Source organism: Onychomys torridus, chromosome 7, assembly GCF_903995425.1.
Source record: "Onychomys torridus chromosome 7, mOncTor1.1, whole genome shotgun sequence".
Lineage (NCBI taxonomy): Eukaryota > Metazoa > Chordata > Mammalia > Rodentia > Cricetidae > Onychomys > Onychomys torridus.
Genome location: NC_050449.1, coordinates 11,193,648 through 11,218,320, shown reverse-complemented (window position 1 = coordinate 11,218,320; position 24,673 = coordinate 11,193,648). Strand labels below are relative to the sequence as shown.

The following is a 24,673-nucleotide window of genomic DNA, read 5'->3' as shown; positions in this document are numbered from 1 at the left end:
CACAATGCTGCAGCCAGCACCACAACACTTCACCGAAGAGGAACACAACACCGCAGCGAGAAGCAGAGGGGACGCCCGAGGCAGCGGGCACCCACGACAGACAGACCACTCCCGTTTCACAGAAAAGATGCTAAAGAGGGCGATAAGCTGACGACATAACCACCCCATGCTACGGTCAAGGGGAAGATTTTTAATTTATATATGAGGGAGATCAGCCAGAGACTTCTGGAAGAATGCAGAGCAGAGAGAGAAAGTAGTAGACTGAACACGGCCAGCAGAAAAACAGGAGCAGAGAGGGGAGGTGGAGGATGTAAGAGACAAGACACAGAAAGGACCAAGAGAGCGCACAGCCCAAACAACAGGGCTCTAAGGAGAATGAGAAGCTGGGAACGCCTAGGGGTGAGGGGTGAGGAGAGCCAGGGTGCCAGCATGGATTCTAACATATGTAACAGGTATGTGTGATACTGCGGGAGCCTGGAGAGCAGCATACATTTGGGATGCTAAGAGTCACACAAATAGCCATTTATCTCTTCTGCCAGTGACAAGGGGAAGGACTCCTTTGGTAGAAGGGAACCATCTTCACAAGTTCCCGAGGAGTACTGGCTTTGACACTGCCAGAATCTGAGGAAATGGACTCCTTTGGACCTGACAGGGGGCTGGGGAGATCACTCAGTGGTTAAAACACTTGCCTGTAGTGGATAGCCATCCTAGCATTGGCCTGGAAGTTCTAACCCCCATTGAGGCTTCAGTAATGGTCACACCCACAAGGCAGGGCAAAGGAGGGAGCGGAAGACCAAGGATCGGGAGGAGGTCTCTCGCTTGGTTCCGGGACGTTGGACGCTGGAGGTAGACCAAGCAGAGTTCTCCAGAGAACATCGCCGGACTGCGCTATACCTTTGCCAGACCCTGCAACCTACCCCTTCATTTGTAAGTTAGCCCACAAAATAAACCTCCCTTTTAACTATGTGGAGTGGCCTTAATAATTTCACCAATGTCTGGTGCCCAATGTGGGACAAATTCCAAAGGCCTAGGCGGCTCCCTCCCTCAGCCTCCTCCCCAGCTGGCGGGTACCTAAACCCACCTACAAAGTTCCATTTAACCAGGGGACGCCTACATGGTTCCATTCCCAACAAAGGGAACAGCTAGTGCGGTCTCAGTTCCCTAGCTTAGCCCCTAGGATACGTATAAGATATTATGGTAGACTATCACATACATTAGTAAACAAATTTAGTAACATAGCAGCCTTTATACTGTTATGAATTCTTATATGTTGATACAAATATAAACTTTTTATATTCCTATTTAAGATAATTTGTTTATTGATACAAATACAGAACTATATTTGTTATATTGTACACATATTTTTACTCTTATTTGAAATATTTGTATATTGATACAAATATGAATTTAGGTCTGTCATACTATATGTATGTTCTACTTCTGTTTAAGATATTCTGTATACTGATATATATTTAGGATTATTATCATATTACATATTGCACTATACATTCCTACCTCTGTTAAAGATATATTGTGTATTGTCACAATTTGAAGTCATTGTCCTTTTACTGTACATTTGCTTACAGACTGTTTGCCTTATTTATAGGAAGCCTTAGTCCTTAGGTTGTTTAGGTAGATGAGACTTACAGAGTTATTGTCACCTATGCTTGTCATCTCTATAATTATGTTAGTTAGGTTATCCAGATTTATAAATACATAGGTCAGATGGACAGGTAATCTTCAAACACTTCATGGACCTAGAGAATATGGCATTTAAATAATTTAGAATTCTGTTAACGTGAGACACAATTGCTCCTGGCAGCACCAATTTGATCCCGAGAGAATGTTGGGCTTCTAAGATATTTCCATTTGGAAGTTTGTCTTCTTGGCACAAAATGGCCTACTGGGCAAAGAACTGCCCTTGCCTCAACTGCTGACAGTACAAATGCTGTCCTTTCTGGACAAGCGGGACACAAGGAAAGCGACCACCATACTTTGCCAAGACAGCGTAAGATGGTTTTTCAGAATTCCTGCTTCTAAAAATGGTCTACCAGATACTCTAGGCCTGTAGCCAATTTAAATACACCAACGATACTAAAAAACATTAGGTGACTGTCCAGGCTGCTAGCTGTCTCTGTCTACTCTTGCAAGACTCCCAAAAGTTACTTGCGTCCTTCTCCCATTTCTCAGGCATTATTATATTCCTTCTCAGGTCTTTGATGAGGTTAGAGATTAACAGTTATAGTTACAACTTAGTATATATACATATATAATATCTTAGATAAAATATATTAAGTATTAGACTCAGGTTCTTTAAGATAGGACACCTTTTGGAATGATCCTTGTAACATGCCACCTACCCACGCCCTAGACTTCCCTGGATTTTACTATGTGTTTTTTGCTTGATATTGTTTACACTTATTGTAATTCCAACTTAACTAAGTCATTATCCCTCATTATTCCTGGACAATATTTGATAACCATCTCTTTGTATATAGTCTTGTATTAGGTTAGAACTTTCTTATTTAGACAAAAGGGGGAGATGTAGTGGATAGCCATCCCAGCATTGGCCTGGAAGTTCCAACCCCCATTGAGGCTTCGGTAATGATCACGCCCACAAGGCGGGGCAGAGAGGGGAGTGGAAGACCGAGGATCAAGAGGAGGTCTCTCACTTGGTTCCGGGACGCTGGACGCTGGAGGTAGACCGAGCAGAGTTCTCCAGAGAACATCGCCGGACTGCGCTATACCTTGGCCAGACCATGCAACCTACCCCTTCATTTATAAGTTAGCCCACAAAATAAACCTCCCTTTTAACTACGTGGAGTGGCCTTAATAATTTCACCAATACTTGCCACCAAACAGAGTTCAGATCCCCAGAGCGCATGGAAATGCCAGATGGGTGTGGTGGTCCACAGGCTGGCCAGCAAGACTAGTCATATCAGAGACCTGCCTCAATAAGGCTGGGATTGGTCAGGGATGACTCCCAATATCAGTCTTGGGCTTCCATATTCATGAACCCTCATATGTGTACTCACTCACACATGTGTACCTTCACTCATACATACCACACACACATGCATGTGGAAAAGAGAAGGCACTAAGGTACTCACCCAATCACAGAACTGGAGCTGGAGTCTTAGACTGGGAAAGTCTGCAGGCTGAACCATTAGCTTGACTGTAGGGACAATACTGGGGGAGAGATTCTATTTCAACTAAGGCTCCAGGTAGAAACCACCCATCTGGCTAATTGTCAGCATGTACCACTGTTGTCTCTTTGAGGCAACACACGCACACGCGTGCACGCACACACACACACACACAGAGAGAGAGAGAGAGAGAGAGAGAGAGAGAGAGAGAAAGGAAAGGAAAGAGGAAAGGGAAGGCAAGGCAAGGCAAGGTAAGGAAAGGAAAAAGGAAAGGGGAAAGGAAAGGGAAGGAAAGGGAAGGGAAGGAAAGGAAAGGAAAGGAAAAGAAAAAGGAAAGGAGAGGAAAGGGAAGGCAAGGCAAGGCAAGGAAAGAAGGAAAGGAAAAAGGAAAGGAAAGGAAAAAGGAAAGGGAAGGAAAGGGAAGGGAAGGAAAGGAAAGGAAAGAAGGAAAGGAAAAAGGAAAGGAAAAAGGAAAGGAAAAAGGAAAGGGAAGGGAAGGGAAGGGAAGGGAAGGAAAGGAAAGGAAAGGAAAGGAAAAAGGAAAGGGAAGGGAAGGGAAGGGAAGGAAAGGAAAGGGAAGGAAGGGAAGGGAAGGGAAGGAAAGGAAAGAAAAGGAAAGGAAAGGAAAGGAAAGCAGCGCTTATAAAGAACAGAGCTATTTTAACTTCAAGAGGAAAAGTTCAAGCCTAGACTACAAACTTGAGCAGACTGAGACTTGGAAACAAGGGTTGAGTGCTAACACTCAGCACACAGGCCCTCAACAAACCCTGTGGGATTATGTGTGGGCGTCAGTCATGGCCTTGGTTCACAGCAAGACTGTTAAGGTCAGAGAATGACCTCAGAACCTTGTTTGCCAGACCCAGAGAGTCCACGAAAAGCGTCACTGGGCTGGATACAAAGCCACCAGGTTCCCTTAAACTGCTACACTGTTTTAGAAACTAAACAGCGCCTGCTGTCCCAAGGAGTTTCTTCAGGTTCTCCAATTCCAGCACAGCCCCACCTCCCCATCTACAATATAAAACAAAGACGTTTCTCCACTGCACAACTGCCCTACTGCACCAGCATTTCCTTTCACAGCCACATCAAACCACAGGTTAAGCTACAAGTTCACTTCCAGAGTTCTGGAAGGGGCCTCCTGGGGGGGGGGGGGGGGGCATGGCTCCAGCTGTACTCTGAAGCCCAAAGTGAGTCATATCATCCTTTTTAATACTAAACACAAAGCCAAGAGCAGCAGGCAGTGCTTATGGATGCTAGGCTCTGCGCCAAGGCTTTGAGCCTGAGCCATCTCACCTCATCTCCAGTATCTCTGAGGTGGGCATGTTTTCATACCCAGCTTCAAGATGGAGGGGTTATCCAAAGTCTCACAAGAATTCAAACCCAGGTTTCTCAAGCTTCACCGCCCAAGCTTCTGTCCGAGTGAAAACACCACCCTTCACCCTCTGAGGTATCAATAAATGAGTCCACAAAATAAACTGACAGTAGACAGGTCCCCCCATAGAGAATCATGTTGAAGGTGATAGGGGCGGTGTGGCGTGGACACCAACAGGAAGCAAATGCCCAAGGAGGAAGGGAAATGCAGGTGACTCAGAGAAGAACCGATTTCTAGGAAAGATGAATGGGCCCTCACATAAACAGGTGTATCCTCTGACAAAGTGAGTGTGGTGTGACTACCCCCTCCTCTGTGACATCCATACAATCATCTCTGGCTGCAGGATGCATCTTTAGGCAGACAAGGGGAGTTCATAGAACACATTTTCTTGCGTGTGATGTGCCCCATTTGAAGTCCAAACTGACATATTTGAGGTGGTATTCCCTGATTCCCCACCACCTTTGTGTTTTCTTTATTCATAAAGCTAAGGCAAGATCCCCTTTCTGATCCTTGTGGGAAGACCATTTGGCAAACTGGCCTGCACATTTCTCTGGCTGTCCCTGCAGCTGTAAGGGGAAAACATAAGGAGTGCTCCCAGACAGACCTGACAACTGGCTGGACAGGCAGACAGGTAAGTGGTAGCTGATGGACACAGGTGGGCAGCAGGTTTAGGAGTCAGAGGAGGAACTGTCTTATGCTAGGCCACCCAGTCCTTCATCCCACTGCAAGCCTAGCAGGAGAAGACTAAGCTTGCTTGCAAATGATCTCGTTTTCAATGAATTAAGACTCAAAAGTCACCACCTCCACCACCAACTCACCAAGACCCAACCTCTAATGGAAAGAATCCTCATGTGACTCTCGGCTTATTAACATGATCGGAACTTGAGACCCCTCTGCCCTACAGGATTGTGAGCTCCTTGAATTAAGGAAAATAACTCAAGACCAAGTGGCAAATATATAAAGCACTGGAACCCTGGAGACTAAACACTAGGGGCTGGCTCCCTGTACTTGTCTCCACTCAAATTTATGAACACTAAAGAAGAAAGGGGGAGGGGGCTGCGGGGAGTTCTCACTCGATGGTAGAAAATGGAAGAGTAAGGCCACTAGCTGCATGGGAAGTGTTTTGAGAGGTGGCCAAGGGTTTTTGAAGTGAGCTCATGATGATTACTTAGTAAGTGACCATGTTCAAAGTGCAGGTGACCAATATTCATGTTTTAAAAACTGTTTCTAAATGCTGTTTTGCCTGGCATGTTGGCATATCTGCTATCCTAGCACTCAGGAGACTGAGGCATGGGGATCACCATGAGTTCAATGCCATCCTGGACTACAGAGTAAGAACCTGTGTCAAAGAATAAATAAACTGAGGCCAGCAAGATGGCTCAGCAGTCAAGAGCACTGGATGCTTTTCTGAAGGACCAGGGTTTGAGTCCCAACACCACAAGGCAGCTTACAACTGTCTGTAACTCCAGTTCCAGGGAACCCAAGGCAGAAACTCAAGGCCAGGGATTCAAGCAGAAGCTATGGGAGAACAGGCCAGGCCACCTGCCTAGGGTGGTGCCGCAGGCTAACCAGATGAAGGGAACTATAGTTGAGGTTCCTTCTCCCCAGGTATGTCAAGCTGACAACCAAGACTATCCATAACAAACAGGACGACAGACAAATCAGGGCTCTCTGCAGGGTCTCCCTGCAAAAGTCTGCAGAGTAGATCACTCCCACTCTCCCTGGGAAAGGAGAGGGCCTCGGGCCTCAGCTAACAGAGCAAAACAGGTGGGTTTTCTAAGTTAAGCTGGGGAAACTGAAGACAAACAGCAGCCCACGAGTTGGGTTCTGACTTACATGCAGTGCGTCTTACTGTAGCTTTTTATTACTGGGCATTTGTAGGCTACGGACACAGCTCCTATTCACAGAGCCAGGAAAGGCTGGAGGGGATGGCTACTCCCGTGGAGACGCTTGCTGGTCCCAGCAAACCCCGGGCAGTTCTGAGGAGGCATTCTCATTGACAGCACAAGTCGGTTTTAAACAAACACCTCTTCAAATTTTCTTTAGGAGAAACCTTTTCTAACAACTGTTACTTTGCTTCTGTTTCAAGTCAGTAGGAGCTGCTCATAGCTGGCTTGCTGTGTGCCGAACCTAAAAAATATTTTAGAAGAAGCAACAGCATAAAGCAAGCATGCTAAGTGCTGGGTCACCATAAAAAGCATCTGTGAATGGAGACAGACGGTGGTGGCTCTGAGGAGCGCTGGCCAAGCCAATCCCTGGGCAGACTGCCTCCAGGTTCAACTAAGACGACCAATCTGGAACATCAATGTTCCCTTCATGACTTTGCAACCCACTTTGAGGACAAAACTAGAGAGCAAGATTAAGCACACAACCACCTCCAAACTCAGACTTGCTCCTCAAACCTGCAGGAAGGTAGGAAGGAAGGAAGGAAGGAAGGCAGGAAGGCAGGAAGGCAGGAAGACAGGAAGGCAGGAAGGAAGGAAGACAGGAAGGCAGGAAGGAAGGAAGGAAGGAAGACAGGAAGGAAGGAAGACAGGAAGGCAAGAAAGAAGGCAGAAAGGTAGAAAGAAAGGCAGGAAGGAAGGGGGAGGGAGAAAGGAAGACAGGAAGAAAGGAAAGCAGGCAGACAGGAAAGAAGGAAGGAAAGCAGGCAGGCAGAAAGGCAGACAGGACTGAACAGTCTGGTCAACACTGAGTATACACTGGGCTAGTGTGAAGTCAACAATGTCACATCTGAACACACTGCCCTCACTCAGGAGGCTTAGGTGAGGACACCAGGAAACAGCACACCAAGTGAAATGTCACTGAAGGGTTAAGGAGCCACAGCCTCACACTAATTCCAGGTAACAGCACCTCTCCCGCCCTGGGCAGGTCCCCAATACCCAGAGCCATCCTTCCTTTAAAAAGGGTCAGAACAGGCCACAAAACCTCAACCAAGCACTAGTCCCACATAGGATATCAAAACTGTTCATACAAAAACAGCCTAGGGCAGCGGTGGCACACGCCTTTAATCCCAGCATTTGGGAGGCAGAGCCAGGCAGATCTCTGTGAGTTCGAGGCCAGCTTGGTCTACAGAGCAAGATGCAGGACAGGCTCCAAAAGCTACACAGAAACCCTGCCTTGAAAAATAAAAACAAAACAAAAAAACAAACAAACAAACAAACAAACAAACAAAAAACCAGGCTGACTCTGACTAGACGTGTAGGTGTCTTTGGCCTCACTGTTTCCACACAAGAGTGTGAGCAAAGGGCTATCCAACTCGGATCCCCTCACTCCTCCAACCTCACTTTCGAGGTGGCTGTGAGGGTTTTAGGAGAGAGCTGCAGGAAAAAGCTCAGCATGCAGCACATCAACAACACAAGCAAATCACTACAAAGAGGAACTTCTTTGCTCAGGAGGCAGTTTCTTTGCTCAGGAGGCAGTTTCGTGCTCTAATGAGGATCAAGGTTTTCAGAAGACTTAGGGAAGTGGGTAGGAAGCCCCCAGAAGGGTTCCCCAGCCTCTGCTGGCGCTCCCTAGAAGGCCTGGAGATTCGGTGACTCCTGCTCCAGCATCTTCACACTACAAATACACCCTGAAACCAAGCAGAGTGCTTACGGCCAGTCTCCTGGGCAAATGAGGCCAGCCAGATTTGCTCTGGAAATTAAACATCCATGGAACGTAGCCAAACTCAGCTCAAAACACATATCCATGACCTACTTAGTCTGCCAGTACCAAACCAGTCTCAGAGCAGAAACCAAGTGGATAGTGAGATGGGGTCACTGACTTCAGCAGAGTCTTGCATAGACCGTCCTCTGTGTCACATAAAGCATGCAGCTGAGATGACTCAAAAGATGACACCAATTCGAATAGTTGCTGAAAAGCAGACAGTGGCAGAGGCATGCCAATTGCTCGTGCCCTCTGGCTGTCTAGCAAAACATTTCTGCCTATGCGGACCAAGGGTCATCCATCTGTCTTCTGCCAGTGCCTGTTCATGCTACTGAAGCCTTCACCCTTTTAACTGTGACTTCCTCATGAAACCAGGCCTTCTGTGAGAGCTATACCATCTTCCCCAGGTGTTCTTCAGTTCTTACACTTGGTGGGTCTACCAAGGTGAGCACACACACACCACACCACACCACACCACACCCACACACCCACAGAGAGAGGGAGAGAGAGAGGGGGGGGAGAGAGAGAGAGAGAGAGAGAGAGAGAGAGAGAGAGAGAGAGAAACAGAGCACAGCTCCCAGCCACTCCCTCAAAGGGTGAGAGAAGAAAACAAGACTGGGCTTCAAACAAGACAGAGAATGACACTGTACACTAGTACTTTCGAGAACACAGGACTCCAAGGTGATCTAAAGGACAAGTCGCTTCCACAAGGGAAGGTGAATCTTGTAGAGCAGATCTACAGAACTTGCCAGGACAAACTACAGAGCATTTAGCACCAGGTGCACAGCACTAAGTACACAGAGAAGTACTCCTCCTTACCAGCTAAGCAAGGGCAGAGGGAGTCTGCCAATGGCAACACAGAGCAAAACCAAGCAAGACCCTTCAAAATGCTTCAGATCCAATATCCTCCTCCATCTCTGGGCTCAGCCCCCTTCCCATCCAACCCCTCCAAATCTCTGGACTTGGGCCAGAACACTGCCTAAGCTCTGTGTGCCTGAATTCCCACTACAGAAACTACTTGAGAGCAGAAATTGGGCAGATATGTGGCTTGGTTCATAGAGTCCTTGCCAAGCAAGCATGAGACCCTGGGTTCCATAGCCAGCATCATATAGAACTGAGCATGGTGGCACATGCCTGTAATCCTAGCACCTGTGAGGTGCAGAGGTAAGAGGATTTGAAGTTCAAGGTGAACCCAAGCTATATAATGTGTTTGAGGCCAGCCTGGGCTACAAGAAATCTATCTCAAAATAAAGTAGGATGAGGGAGGGAGGGAGGGAGGGAGGGAGGGAGAGAAGGAGGGAAAGAGGGAGGGAGGAAATGAGACCAGGAGGCACAGACCTACAAACTCCAAAGTCAATGCTTGCTCTCTTTAAGTCTCCCAGACTCCCTGAGCTCACATATTTAAGTGCCAGGCCACTCTGTCATTCTGCAGACAGAATCCCAGCAGAATGGTAGAATGCTGTCCAGCACGTTTGAAGTCCCATAAACTAGGCATGAGGGGGCACCCCTATAATCCCTGAAATTGCAGGGAGGAGGCAGGGGGATCTGAAGATCAAGGTCATCTTCAGCTACATAGCAGGTGAGACTAGCCTGACATACACAAGACCCTGTCTCAAAAAGAAAATAAAGATACAAATTTCCAAGAATACAAAATACAGAGATAATCAGGGAAATAACTTTTTAGTATGTCCCCTTTGCAAATGTATTTCTCAACAAATTTACAATGTAATATATGTACAATCTTGTAGTCATGACCCATTTTTCCCCTTACTTGAGTTCCTCTGTTCAAGGCAAGGACAGAAAGCTGTGTAAAACTTTAGAAAACACGGAGATCAGCTGAGCAACTGAATTCACCTGCCTCCAGGAGCAATGTGGGGGTTCAGCCGAGTCCACACTCCCCTCCCACACTCCCCTCCCAAGCACCACTGCCCAGGAAGCAAGGGCTTTGGAGGGCTGCCATGGAATACTAGAGATGCTGGCCAGGACTTCTGGGGGAGTCTGAATGTGTCAGGTTCCCAATAAACAGAACAGCCCTGCCCTCAATGGGTTCCCACACAGGGAGATGAGGCCAAGGGCTGCCCAAGCAGGAGAGAGGGGCGCTCTAGTCCTCTCATCCAGGTTAAAGGTCAGATAAGCACAAAAGCAGTGAGCTTCGGAGAGGCTCTCTAGCGGCGCTGCCTGCAGACTGTTCAGGGAGCTCCAGGATGGGGTTTTTGTGCCATTGCCCATGATCGGGTGGGGTTTCCAGTAATGTGGCTGCTTTTGAGTCATCCATGCTCTGGCAAGCAGCCCCAATAATGTCTCCAACAGAGGCCCAGGGTAGCAAGTGACTTCCCCAAAGCAGGAAGAATAAGAGAATTTAGTATTACAGTCCCAATGTAAGGACTCTAGAGCTCAGATCTCATAGCATGCAATAAGCCTGGAGCCCCCAAAACATGTCAGAGTCCACACTCAATACTATCTTGTCTATCAAAAGTTACTTACCAAGTGCTCAGGACACAATGACAGAGACAAAAGCCATCCCCAGGCTCAGGACCAAGCTGACTCATAGGTACACTGGGACTGTCATGCGGCTGAGACAAGGGTTCCCACTGTATATATAATGCAGAAGCAACACTGGCCTTGCATCATCTATAGGACACCACCAAGACCAGCTTCCTGATTGGCTCTAGCGGAAAAAGACCACATTTAAAAAAGCACTTCTTCTATGGGATGTGCTAGGAGAAACACCCCCAAAATAAACCTGGGGAAGGAATTACACTCTCACAAAATGCATGAGGGGTCTACAACTTTCACTCTGTAGAGTGCTTTGCTCAGGAGGGAGTTGGGGAGTAAGTGTGTATCTCCCCAAAGGCAGCTACTCCTAACACAGGCAATTCTAGTCCACTTATACATAACTGTCATCTAAAAGCATGCTCTTCACAGGGGACTGGGCAGCAGCACCATCCAGCTGACCTCTAGGACCCCCTCTGTGGGTGAAGGAAGCAAGCTCACCCCACAGCCCACCTCTCAGGAGCCTTCCTTGAACAGTTCCAGGCCCTTTCCTTCTGTGGCTCCAAGAGGAAATTCCTGTCAGTTAGACAAGGCGGCTTCCGATCCAGCGCTGTGCTATTTCCTCAGCAGTCAAGCAAACTGACCCCACAGGCCTCAGACAGGCCAGCAGGCTAAGGCGAGCTTCCGTCTGAGTCGCTTCACTTTAATGACTGAAATTTGGTGTTTTTATGAAAACCTTGTGAGTTACAGAGTGAGAAGGCCCTGGGCTTAGGTACCAAGAACACAGAGCAGATCAGCCCTCTCCACAGGTCTCTGCAGACATTCCTGCATTTTCAAGGCTAACTGTGACCCACTCACCAAGGGAGCTGACTGGACTCTTCACTGCATTGTGACTTATAACTTGCAAAGATCTGGCCTCAGCATTTCCAGCACCTGCCTGGAACAGAGGATAGAGCCCACAGGGTCAGGGAGTGGAAGGCATGAAACGCAGAGCAGGGTAGCTCTGCATGCTTTTCCTATGCACACCTGTCACCCAAGCCTCATTCTCATGAATGTGGCATGTGAGAGGGGAGGTGAGTAGGTGAGGGATCAGGATCTGTGAAGGGAGCGCAGCCATCTGAGCTTAGAGAAGTCCTGCTGTCACATGGTTGCAGCTTTGACAGTGGTTCACACCCCTCTACAGGAAGACCAGCATCTCCAGTAAGGACAGGACCCCTGCTGTCCTTGAGCCCTCAGAGGCCTGCCTTCTCAGACAGCCCTGCAAAACACACACTTTACATTTAACACACTGACCCTGCACCATCCGTGGGAGGGCGCGCCCACCTCAGAGGCTCTGCTGACCGCCCTTCCTTCATGACAGTGAACTCCAGCCCTAACTTAGAACAGTCCCTCCTTCTCCCTTCCCTCAGGCTGAAGCTCAATATCCTTCAGTGAGACCTTCCCCAGCTCTTTTCAACACCACATCTTCCCTCTGCCTGACCCTCTCTCTGCCTTTTGGCCATCAATTCATCTCACCCATTAGCTGATTTGAACAACAGCCCCCAAATCCATGACCACCTGGAACTTCAGGCATGGAACCTCATGTGTAAACAGGGTGTGTGCAGTTAGGTACAACCTAAGTGTGGCAGTTAATTTTATGTGTGGACTTGACCAGCTCGAAGGCATCCAGACTTTCAGCCTGTCACATGTGAGATGGCAGACTGAGCATAGCAGACTTTTCTGCCTAAGGTGCTGAACCTATCAATCAAATGAACCCTTGAGCAGAACAGCCTGTGTAAATGAGAGTTCCTGACTGACGGCTCCAGTACTCAGACAGCACTGGTCATTTCCTGCCTTTGTTCTTGAACCCAAAAGTCAGGCTTGGGGGTCTTCAGCCTGCCAGTCTTAGACTGTGACTTCTACTGTTGGCTCTCCTGCTTCAGGCTTGGTCAGAACTCATGCCTCATCGTGCTGGACAGATCCTAGAATATTCAACACATTACAGTACACACACACACACACACACACACACACACACACACACACACCACAGAGCTCTAGCTCTCAGGAAGAGCCCTAAAACAATGAACCTAACTGCTTGTTCTGCACCTCTGGAGACCCTAGCACAGAGGGGTAAGGAGAGCCCCAGGGAATGACAGATGACAGCAGAGCCAGGAACACCAAGCAGTTCACCGCAGCTAGGATGGGAACAAGGAACAGATTCCCGGGGAGCCTGAGAACTGCTCCAGAAGAAACTTCTGTTCCTTCAGCCACTGCCCCAGGTGCTTTGTCTCGGCAGCCACAGGACACCAGCACACGTTCAGGGCCTCAGCTTCTTTCCCTCACTGTATGGTCCAAGCCCACTGGAGACAGACCATCACTTTAACAGGAGGAGGGCGGCTACCTTCAGCCTAGAGATGAGATGTCCATGCAGAGAGACTAATGTGCTAACATGCCTCAGAGCCAGCCAGCCAGGTGGGGAAGGGTCTGGGAACTCACTCACTCCATTCACAACACTAACTTCCCACAGGCGGTGACCTCGTCTCCAGGAGAGCTGCCAAGGTGAGGACTGCCATGGGCCAGGGGCAGGATCCAGCATGGCCCTCCTCTCCATCAGACTGTGACCTTGAACAGGCACCTCACCCCTGGGGTCTCAGTGTCTTTATCTGTCAAAAGCAGTGTGTAATAAAAGCCCAGGCTATCTGATCTCTACAGGCTAACTGTGGCTCATTTTAATTTGTGCTGGTTCTGAGAAGCTACCCAGACCTCCAGCCCCAAGGTCAGACCTTGATTCTGCTGACTTCTATTCAGGGCATACCTACTGCACACTGTTAGTCTCAAGTCTCTCTGTTAGTCCACTGTACCATTAACTGTCACACACACTGTCCAGACTCATGTCACAGCTTCTGTAACTGAAATTCTGCCCACTCCCTAGGACTTCCTGCATCTGTGCAGGGTGCACTGGGACCCGCAGCTTCCAGACCACATGCTCATTCACCAAGCATGGCTTGCAGCAGCAATGCTGTCTTCCCAGGTGCTGTGGATATCGCTCTGTGTAAATAAAGTTCTGATTGGCCAGTGGCCAGGCAGGAAGTATAGGTGGGACAAGAGAGAAGAGAATTCTGGGAAGTAGAAGACTGGAGAGAGACACTGCCAGCTGCCGCCATGAGAGGCAACGTGTAAAGACACCGGTAAGCCACAAGCCACATGGCAAAGAATAGATTAACAGAAATGGGTTAATTTAAGATAGAAGAAACAGATAACAAGAAGCCTGCCACAGCCATACAGTTTCTAAACAATGTAACTTTCTGTGTGCTTACTTGGTTAGGTCTGAGAGACTGTGTGACTGGCGGGTAAGAGAGATTTGTCCTGACTGGGCCAGGCAGGAAAACTCTAACTACACCCAGGTAGATACCACCACCCTGGGTGTTCTGCAGGCCTTGGGTACAGCCTTCTCCACATTCAACCTCCAGGCCTCAGACATCTGGTTGAAATAAACCACCAGCAAAAAAATTAGGGGTTTTGAGTGAACTTGTCAGCCTGTATGTGTATGTGCGCGCGTGCATGTGCACGCGCGCGCGCGCACACACACACACACACACACACACACACACACACACACACAGTGGGTGCAAGCACCACCACCCCCACAGGTGACTGGGGAGAATGAAATCCCAGGCACATCAGCCCTGACGGTGCTGTTAGGAGCACAGAGGCAGACATGAGCTGGAATCCCCAGCCCTACAATCACCTCCTTTTCCTCTCTGTACTGCAGCAACCTCAGTGCATAGGTTGACCCTGATCATTAGAGCCTCGGGCAGTAGATGACACAGCCAACACTGTCCATGTCTGGAAACAGGTGACACATGGCAGTGGACAGAAGAATGGAAGAGTCCCCACTCTCTAAAGCCTGAGACCTGGACTCCCTCTCTGTCCTGCCAAGTGTGACTTGAAAAAGACACATTACCTCTTAGGGCCTGAGAAAAGTTCATTCTAGGTCTTCCAGCATTCAGTCTCTCTAAATAAAAGTGGAAAGGCCTTTGCACCTAGGGTACTGATATGCACGTAAGAGCTGTTCACTGGGAAAGGGCGAGTGAGAGTTCCTCTCCTGCCAAGGCCCCCTGAGAGCCCTCCACCTGCACCCCTCTCATTTCCCATGTGTCTAGGTAGCTCCTGATCTCCAGACTGAGTCCTTCAATGTTAGCAGGCGATATGCATTTTCATATGTACAGTCAAATGTTTAGTCATTCACTTGAAAACGTTTACTGGAGATGTTTCAGGAGGTAAAGGTTCTTGCCACAGGCCCGACAGACAATCCCTGCAACCATATAAAGGTGGAAAGAGAAGACCACCTCCAAAGTTGTACTCTTACCTCCACAAATGCGTGCTTGCTTATTCACACATGCACACACAGAGATCAATTAAAAGTTTAAAACCATTCACTAAGCAAAGGAGTTTGCAGACACAAGAAATGACTTCAGTCACTGAGTACCTGCTGGGTAGATGTCAAACTCTAAAAAGCGCATTCTGGACCCTCACAATCACCCTGTGATTTAAGTCCTAGATGGGCCTGGATCCCTAAAGAGGAAACTGAGGCTAGAAAGAGAACTAAGCCTGTTCTAGTGTCAGGACATAAGAGGCTGGGCTCTCCCCTCGATAAGGACGGGGGCAGGAGCTGAGTTCCAAAAGAGCTGGGCTCCCAAGTCCCGTCCTCACCCTCTCTCTGCCCCACCACCCCCACTGCCCCACCACCCCCACTGCAGGACCCCTTCAGCAGCAGAGACTGAAGTGCCCTAGTAAGACAAAGCTTCCCGAAGTCCATGTCTCAGGCGGTATGGACAGCCTAGAGGAGTCAACCTGCAGGAACCATCCCTCAGCGGGTTGGCTACCTGCTAAGGCTGCGGTTTCTCCTAAAGACCCTGGTACCTGGTATCCCACAGCACTCAAGGAGCGGGGGTGATGGCCACACAGCTGGAAGAAAAGCCTGCCCCACAGAGGCTCTCTCCTGGGCTTTGTGGAAGCCACAGCATCTGGTTTTCAGGTGCATGGTCTCCACATGCTATTCACCACGTCGGAGGCCTCCTTGGCAGACCAGTCTCAGCTGGTACTTACACACACACAGTTCCTCAAGGAAATACTTCAAGATACACTCAGGGACCCTACACCAAATCCCAAGCATCCAGTCACCATACCGAGACTCTGGGAGAAGTGGAGAGAATATGAAACCAGAAGGTCTGGCTCCCAGGTGCCATGGGTTACACCACCCTGTGCGGAGCCAATCAAGGTCTTTTGTGTGCTCTACAGAGTGGTTACTATGGGCCTGCCCACTCTGACAGTGAGCTCTCAGCACTGAGATCTGGAGGCTGAGAAATCAGTGCCAGGACTTCACCAGGAATCGACAGAATGCTTATAAAACATAATCTATTTCTTCTACTCGGTATAATGTCAGCCAGTAAGGAAAGGGGCAAACTTATAAACTGCAGTAGAAATCAGGGCATCTAAGAGCACCATGTGGGTACTGCTGTGATGTGCTAAAGGAATGTGAACATCTGACAAATCAAATTCCAGTTTTAGAGAAACACAGGCATACTAACGTACAAACACTGTGTAAGAGAAAACTTCATGCGCTAGCACATCTGTCCATCAACAGGAAACCAATTCATAAACTGATACACCTACAACATACTTTATAGACAAAACAACAGAGAAGAGATACATGCATGTAAATAACTTCACAACATATTACAAGAACAAAGAAAGTAGTGGAATGGTGCATACAATAAGATCTAGGCTTGCAAAACAAAGAAATCCTATGTACACGTGTCTACATGAGCTGACAGATGGCTTCAAGGTAATCATCCAACTGCTAGACAAGTTGCTGCTGAGGACTTGGCAGGGAGAAGGTAGCTGGGAGAGGGTGGGTGGGTGTTACCACGGCTGCTCTCCTCTTCCACACTTTCTGTAGGAAGGTGGGGGTGTGGAAGCTAATACTCACATGCCACCTGTATGATCTAAGCAGAACACAACTGGCCTGACTATAAACGCCACCACCCAAACAGATTCTCCTGCTGACAAAACTGCACCACACCTCAGTGTTTCCATACCACATTCCAGGAGGAGCCCAAAAGATTCAAGCTGAATTTCTGACAATAGGCCAAACTGTGATTGAGCGGGTAAGTGGGCAACATGGAAGCAAGGAGAGCCATGAGTTCCTGAGAACACACAGGCCTTTCCTACCCTCAACCTGCCATGCCCAAACACAGTTCGGGGCCTTTCCTCACACAGACGTACACGATGTCAAAGGAGAATTCCCCTTCCGGTAGCAGAGGGAAGATCTCCCACCATCACCCACTGAGCATCTCCCAGGCAAGCCAACAAAAGGATCTGGCCAAACTCCACCTTCCCAACAGACACACCATGTGCCAGTGCCTGTGTTAGCGAGAGGGCCAAGATTGGCAGAAAAGCCTGCTCAATGGAGTTCCTCCACTCCGGCAAGCAGCCCGGGCATCTTTCCCTCACTCCTCAAACCCAAAACCGCATCAGTATACAAATCAGACAACTCTGCCAACAGAGCAGCATTAGCACAGAGAGATAAATCAGCAGTATCCTGGCTAAATGTATATTTATTCTTTCTGCTTGCCAGAGCCACAGCACTGCTGTAGATTTAAACATTTGATAAATATCTTTTCTGATTCTTAGTAATAATTAAAACAAACAGACCCCAACACACACACACACACACACACACACACACACACACACACACACCCTTCAAAAAAGAAAGTCAGCAAAGAGTCTCTGCTCTGGACATAATACTCCATGACAGCTACTATCTCTAGTAAGAGCACTCTTCCACAGCCGGGCCCTACCCAGACAGGGGTGCTAGGTGCGCTTGACAGGTGGGGGTCCCAAAAGAAGGCACCTTAGAACAATGATGTGAGGTCACCCCTGCAAAAGAAAAAGTAATCAGTAAGCAGTAGGTGCTGAGGTGGGTCTACACATAGTGTCCTCCAGCAGAGGCTGTGAAACAGGCTGAGAAGCTGTACAAAGAGGTCCAACAGGTACCTCAGCTGCCTCCTCATCCTCATAAAGAACAGAGCCCAGACACAGTCAGAACCTGGCCAACCGATCCCCTGCCTGACCAGAACCAGAACAAACAGGAATGCAATCCAGAAATGGAAGGCCACAAGCAAGTTTATTAGTCTCCAGCACAGACTAAGGGAGCTGACCCAAGATGTGTGAACAGTGTATTCCATGTAGGAATTCCAATCACCCGGGGCTCATAAGCTGCTCCACCTGAGTCTGCCACAGGCTCAGCGCTTAAGGCAGCAGCTCTCAACCTGTGGGTCTTGACCCTTTTGGGAGTCACATATCAAACATCCTGCATATCAGATATTTACATTACGATTCATAACAGTAACAAAATTACAGTTATGAGAATTTCACGGTTGGGGGTCACCACAGCATGAGGAACTGTATTAAAGGGCCGCAGCATTAGTAAGGTTGAGAACCACTGCTCTAGGGGAAGATAACCTCTGTTCCTCAGAGTTGGCCACTAACCACAGTAAAGGCATCATCCCCACACAGGCAAGCACAGAGAACTGAGTCCTAACTCTAGCATGTCTGCTTGGGGACCAGCAATTACTGGGATGCAAACTGCTTTGAAATTAGGCTGCATCCTTCCAGCACTTTCCACTTAAATGCTCAAACAGCATCTTCCTAAGTGGAGTCTAAGGAGCCCGACTTCAATTCTGAAAAGCTTCTGGAAATGATAAGGTCAGAGGGCGACCACAGAGATCTTTCTGGTCACACTAAGACACCTGTCTCTAGCTGGCAGCGAGACACCAACAGAAACCATTCCTGCTACTGCAGATTTCCTCTTGGTATTGCTAGGCTCAGAAGTCAAAGCTGTGAGAAAGAAGAGGAGCAGGAAGGAACGGATTCTCTGAACTCCATCATCCAGACACCGAGCTCTCCCCATTCACTGTGCGCAGTCTTCATGTGGGCTGTGTTTTGAGCCCACTATATTAATGGACTCTTTCCTCTACTAATTTCCCTTTGCTGTGTTAACACTCCTTGTACAGACTTGCCACTTTCTACTGAGGGAGCTCCCAAACTACAAGACAAAGCCCTATGCAATCCTCAACAGAGGGAGCACAGCCCCACCTGCCCAGAATAGATGTAAGCACAGGCCATGGTCTAAGGCTGACTATTTGTTGGACATGTGTCTCTGAACTATCACTACATCTGTGACAATCTCTCAAATTTGCTGAGCATACTTCTGAGCACTGGAGACAACACGACCAGCCTTTCATATCTGCAAGATACATGTATCTGTGAGCCATCACTACACCATGCTTTGTGAATTATGCCATGGGCCTCTCAGGTGTATTGTCAGGATCATGTCCACACAGAGTGACCAACTCTATGGCTGTCCCCAGCCTGGTTCAGTACCCGGTGCTCTTTATTTCCTCTGCACAATCCATGAGCAAGAATTAACCCAAGAGAACAGAGGGCAGAGGCAAGCTCTAAAGTGTAAAACCTAGGCTATCAAACTGGAAAAGAAATGGAAATTAACTCATTATTAACACAATGTAAGAACAGGGAAGGAACAGGTTAAAATATAAATTCCTGGGATGCTTTGGACCTCATCTGTTTCAAAAATTTAGGAGGGTGGGATTTCAAAGACTCATAATGGAGACATTTCCACAGTTTAAAAACTATTTTTTAATAAATTTCTTCAGAAAAAAATAAAAAAATAAATTTCTTCAGGGAATTAGAAGGCACTTTTATAGACTGACTAGATCCTAATGAAAATCCCGGCATCCGTCACAACAAACACCCTCTTGGAATTTAATTTCCCTTCTGCACACAACTGACGACAGAAATTCACTGATGTTGCCACTAAGGAAAATCACAGTCTGCCTAGAGTACAAAACTTCAAAGCCCAGCAGAGGCAGGAGGACTGTTGGGAAGCAATTCCACATCTACCTGTGTTCCTCACCCACTGTCAGCCAGTCACTTCCTCCGTGACCTTCTAGCCCTGTCCCTTCCGGGGCCTCCAGAAGCCCCCAAATCCAGATACCCTTTCCTCGTCCAAAGAAGAAGAGAAATCTAGAAAATAAGCCAAAGAAAGCTAGCTATAACTACCTCCATCTCCTAACACATGACTTGCCCTTTCTGGCTTCTGATTTTGTTCAGTTCCTTTTGAACCCATCCATAGCTCAAGGCCCTGGAATGTTCTCTGTGTACACTGGGATTGGCGTGGGGAGGCAAAAGCCGGAGGAATTATTCATAAGGACAAAAATGTTCTTTAAAAAGCCTTTCTCCCCTGAGGACAATTCCTCCTGGAAGACTTAATCAATCCCATTATCTGGAGTGCGTGAGCAAGGAGAGAGAGGAGGGCCAGACTTCACCCAGCATTTGGTTCACAGGTGAGGGAAAGCAGAATGGCTCCCATTTCACACAGGGAGATCCCAGGTCAGAGGTGAGACAATGGCTTGGGGCTTACACCCGGGCCCACTTATACTCCCAAGATTCACGACACAGGCGGCTTAAAGTGTCCAGTGCTTATGGCCCAACATCCTGAGTAAGACAGCATGTTGATTTTCATGTTCATGACGTCACTTAGAGAGGGCAGCCTTTTAGACAGATAAGGATTGCTTTCCCATCACTACAAAAGGCTATCTGCATGCAGAGAAGCTGCTGGGACCCAGAGCTGTGCCTCTTGGCTTTGCTTCCTCGCCCATGAACTGAAGCCCATTCCTCTTCACCAAGTCTAAAAAGCATCAAGGGCTCAAGTGGTAACTATATTGAAAATACGATCTTTGTTAATTTAGCAGTCTCTGTTAAAGTCATATTCACAGATGCACACACTACAGATATTTTAAGGGCTGGATGTAATTAGTCAAGCCCTTACATGTTTAAGATACCATTTTACACTATCTTAAAGTTAACATCTACTGCCACTCCCAAGAAACTAGCAAAACAATTTTAGGAATTACTGAAAATGCCATGGTCAAGTCAAAGCCAATGTGGATTTAGAAAGCTGAAAATGGTAGAGGACAGGAGAAGAACATCCACTTATGACAGAACAAGAAAACCCTCCTCACCTCCCACACCTTAGCTCCACCATTAATACGCTGGTTAGCCCTGGTTACAGGGATTCTGTGACCACCCTCAGCACCCCAAGTTCAGTTGCCCTAGGGGGGACTGGGGAATAAGACGGTGTAGACGCAGCAGACACTGCTACTTGGAGCTATTTTTTAATGACTGCACCCAAGCATACTGCATGCCTATTTATTTACTATTTCCACTTGAAAGCAATCAGCTTAGTTCAGAAACACCACATGCACTAGGAAATCAGCCCACTATTTCTAAGCCGGGATGGAAGAGACGGCAGGGCTGCAGTTACACGCGCCTCAATCAGACAGAAGGATAATAAGATCTGGACATGTCCATCAGGGAGGGCTCCATCAAGCCAACTGAGTGACCACCCCAGGCTTGAAGGCTAAAAAAAAGAAACCGTTCGTGCCCATGTGTGATATGTTCAGCAAGTTCTTAGCTTTAGGAGCAGCTTTATAGCAAAGACAAATGGGCAGCCCAGAACACCACTGCCTGCCTGAGCACAGCACTCACAAGGTACACTTACCACCAATAATTCCTTTTTTGCTTTGTGTGGTCAATCTTTTTAGCTTCTGTTTCCCTTTCAAGCTACCCTAATTTCTTCCTGAGAGCAAATAGAAACATATGTGCACACAGGAGTCTGCAAGTCAGACAAGGCTACACTTCAAGTCTCCCTCTAAAACCTATTCCTGCATCCTATTGCACAGATAACACCACTGAGGTCCGGATGGCTCACCAAGGTCATGTCCTACTGACACACTGAGATTCCCCCAAGGACTCAAGAGGCCCCTGGCCTGGGCCCACAGCTGTATGCTACCGCGCTGGACTTGGCATGGAGGTGTCTTGAATACTAAGTTTATTTGGGGGTGGGGGTCATCCGGTTCATCAAAGGGCACCACATAGGTTGTTCCAATAACTCACCGGCATCTGCTGAAATCTTGTTTGGGAAGTATCCAACGACAGACAGAAAATCAGAGGCCATGTCTTCTATCCACACACTATGCCTAGATGGGCTGTGTGGCTCTGGGCAGCTGCTGGCCCAGCCCCGGGAATCTCTTAAACGCTAGGGGGCCCCGACTTTCGCAGCACCGGGCAGGGAATGAGAGGGTGGGTGGGTGTGCGTGCTTCATGCGGTCCCATCCCACTCTCCTCAGAACACCTTACACATACCGTTCACTCGGCGGCCCGCTCAACTTCCCCAGGACCAACGCACCGCAGCGTGAGGTGAACGAGGCACCGGGAGGGGCGGTCCTGGAGCCCGCGACGCAGGAAACCACACTCAGTTCCTTCCCCACGGGGGCCCCGGACGCCACGAGGGGCCCCCAACTCTGGCCTGGGCCCCTGGGCCGCAGCGGGGGAAGAGGCCAGTTCGTCCCCGCCGCCTTCCTGGGTTCCCCGGCCGCCCGCCGCCACCTGCAAACACGCGCCCCTCTGCGGGCCGCGCGTGTGTCCGCGTGTCCGCGTGTCAGCGCGTGGCCTCGGCCGCCCGCGCCGCACTTCCCGCCCGGCCCCCGGGGCCAGCGAGCCGCCCCAACTTTTCCCGGCCCGGCCCGGAAGGCAGACGCGGCGGGGAGCGCAAAGCCGTCCCGCCCGCCGGCGCGCGTCCCCCGCGGCGCCCCGGCCTCCGGGCCCCGCCCGCCGAGGCCCCGCTCGCAGCCGCGCGCTCCCCGCAGCCCCCGCGCCCACCTGCCGCCGCCGCGCACGGCCGGGTACGTGGCAGGGGCCGCCGCTCGCCAGCCTCGCCTCTGCTCGCGCCTCGCGGGCGGCTCCGGGGCGCGGGACCGCGGCGCCAGGCGCCCTCTGCCGCCGGGAAGCCGAATCCTGCGCCCTAACCCTAACGCGGAGCCGGGCCCGGCGGCACCCTGCACCCTGCACCCTGCACCCTGCACCCTGCACCCTGCACCCTGCACCCTGCACCCTGCACCCTGCACCCTGCGGGAGCCGGGCAGGCCTGGACCCCAGCCCGCCACATGCAGGGAACGCACGCGTCGCTGTCAGGCCCAGCGGAGGCAGCCAGGCCTGACGCACCCAGAGTCTAGGACCCAGTGAACGGGAGGCGAGGGTCGGTCTTGCCAAGAGAAGTGCTTCAGTGCGTGGCCAGGTATACCCAGATGCGCCTCCGCCATTGTTGAGGGGAGAAGGGAAGGTTTAGGGTTTGCCGAGTGTTATGTTCTACATGGCGGAGTTGAGCTTGGCCTGCCAAGCGGTCTGTGACCAGAGGCGCTGGCTTCCTCAGGTGGGCACTCTTGCAAAACTGTTTTCAGGTGGCCCCTGGGACGTTCAGAAAGCTGCACAATTTCATGTCCGACACAGATCAGTTGCCTGATGGCAGAAGTTTGTGCAGTGTGACCTGTGTCTAGGGTTTATGAGGAAGCAAAATAAAAACACAAATCTTCCCCTCCCATCCAAGTAGACTTTCACACCTCAAGGGGATGATACTCTGACGAGGGTTTGTTTCTTATGAATTATACATGTGCACACATGTTCAGCTTACCATAAATAAAATGAGATTTCTTGCTCCCTACCGCATCCGTATTAAAGCCCCACAGGCCCTAAGCTAAACGTTACTAAGGACTTGTAGCGAAACACACAGGTTTTAAATCAACCACTTAAAAGTTGAACAGTCTCAGGAAAGCTAATCTCCTTTTGCCAAAAATGAACTCATCCATAATAGTTGTAAAACCTACTTCCTGGTGTAGAACTTAGCATAGCCATGGCGCTTCTTACTTGTTTTATGACTGGTCTATTGCAGGATAAAAACACACATGTGTATAAGAAGGCTAGTTTGGGGTCTGCGGAGATGACTCCAGTACTGGCCACTCTGCACCCCATAAAAGCATAGTCTCTCTCTCTCTCTCTCTCTCTCTCTCTCTCTCTCTCTCTCTCTCTCTCTCGTGTGTGTGTGTGTGTGTGTGTGTGTGTGTGTGTGTGTGTGTGTGTTTAAAATCCTAGTGAGGGAGGGGACACATTTACAGGAGCATTCTGACAGACTGACGAGCTAGCCTAGCTGAAAGGCTGAGATGGAGGTTCCATGAGAGACCCTGTCTCAAAAAACAAGGTCTCGACCATAGAGGAAAGGCCACGGTGTTGACCTTTGACCTCCACATGCTCATGTTCCTGCAGGCACATAGGGACACACACAGGAAGTAAAGGCCAATTTTTAAGGTTGATTTTTGTTTGCTTTATCTGTGTGTGCCCGGGGAGGCCAGAAGAGGGCACCAGATCCGGGGCGGTTCAGTTACAGGAGTTTCTGAGGCTGGGAGGTCTGTGCTGGGAGTAAAACTTGAGTCTCCTGGAGAACAGCAAGTGCTCTTAGCATCCCTGCTACACCCCCCCCCCCCCCAGGGCTATTTTTCACTTGAGAACATCTTTGCATCTTAGGTTTTGTTGATTTTGGTTTTTTGGTTTCTGGTTCCAAGACAGAGTTTCTTTGTGTAGCTTTAGCTGTCCTGGGACTCTCTCCATAGACCAGGTGTTGGTTAAGTAGGCAGTGTTCGTGGCTGGCTGCCACCTGCCACGGCCATGACAACGGAGGGGAGTGCTGGAGGAAAGTCACGAGCCATGGCTACCTTTTAGAGCTTTATTGAGTGGGGGGGAGGAGGAGAGAGGGGGGAGGGGGAGAGAGGGAGAGAGAGAAGGAGAGAGAGAAAGAGAGAGAGAAAGAAATGGAAAAAGGAAGAAAGGGAGAGAGAGGACCAGAGAAACAGAGAGACCCTGCGGAGGGAAGAGAGCGGAAAGAGAAAAGGTAGACACAGAGGGCCCGCCCGCTTTTTAGGCTGGGCCGCCATCCCAGGCTGAAGTCGTAATTAAGGACAGAATCCTTACACCAGGCTGGCCTTGAACTCACAGAAATCCTCCTGCCTCTGCCTCCTGAGCCATGGGATTAAAAGCATGTGCCACCACCACCTTAAGG

The 24,673-nt window shown here is 49.3% G+C and overlaps 1 protein-coding gene across 5 annotated transcripts in view; it reads right to left on the bottom strand.

Moving 5' to 3' along the window:
• Smco4 (single-pass membrane protein with coiled-coil domains 4) overlaps nucleotides 1–22,633 on the bottom strand; it is a 52,918-nt gene extending 30,285 nt beyond the window's left edge. For 2 of the 5 annotated variants that reach the window (XM_036191726.1, XM_036191725.1), the window contains exon 1: nucleotides 22,447–22,543. The gene's annotated coding sequence lies outside the window, so the exon portion shown is untranslated. The other 3 variants (XM_036191722.1, XM_036191723.1, XM_036191724.1) reach the window with 3 other exon arrangements.
• Between the last annotated feature and the right edge of the window lie 2,040 nt (nucleotides 22,634–24,673).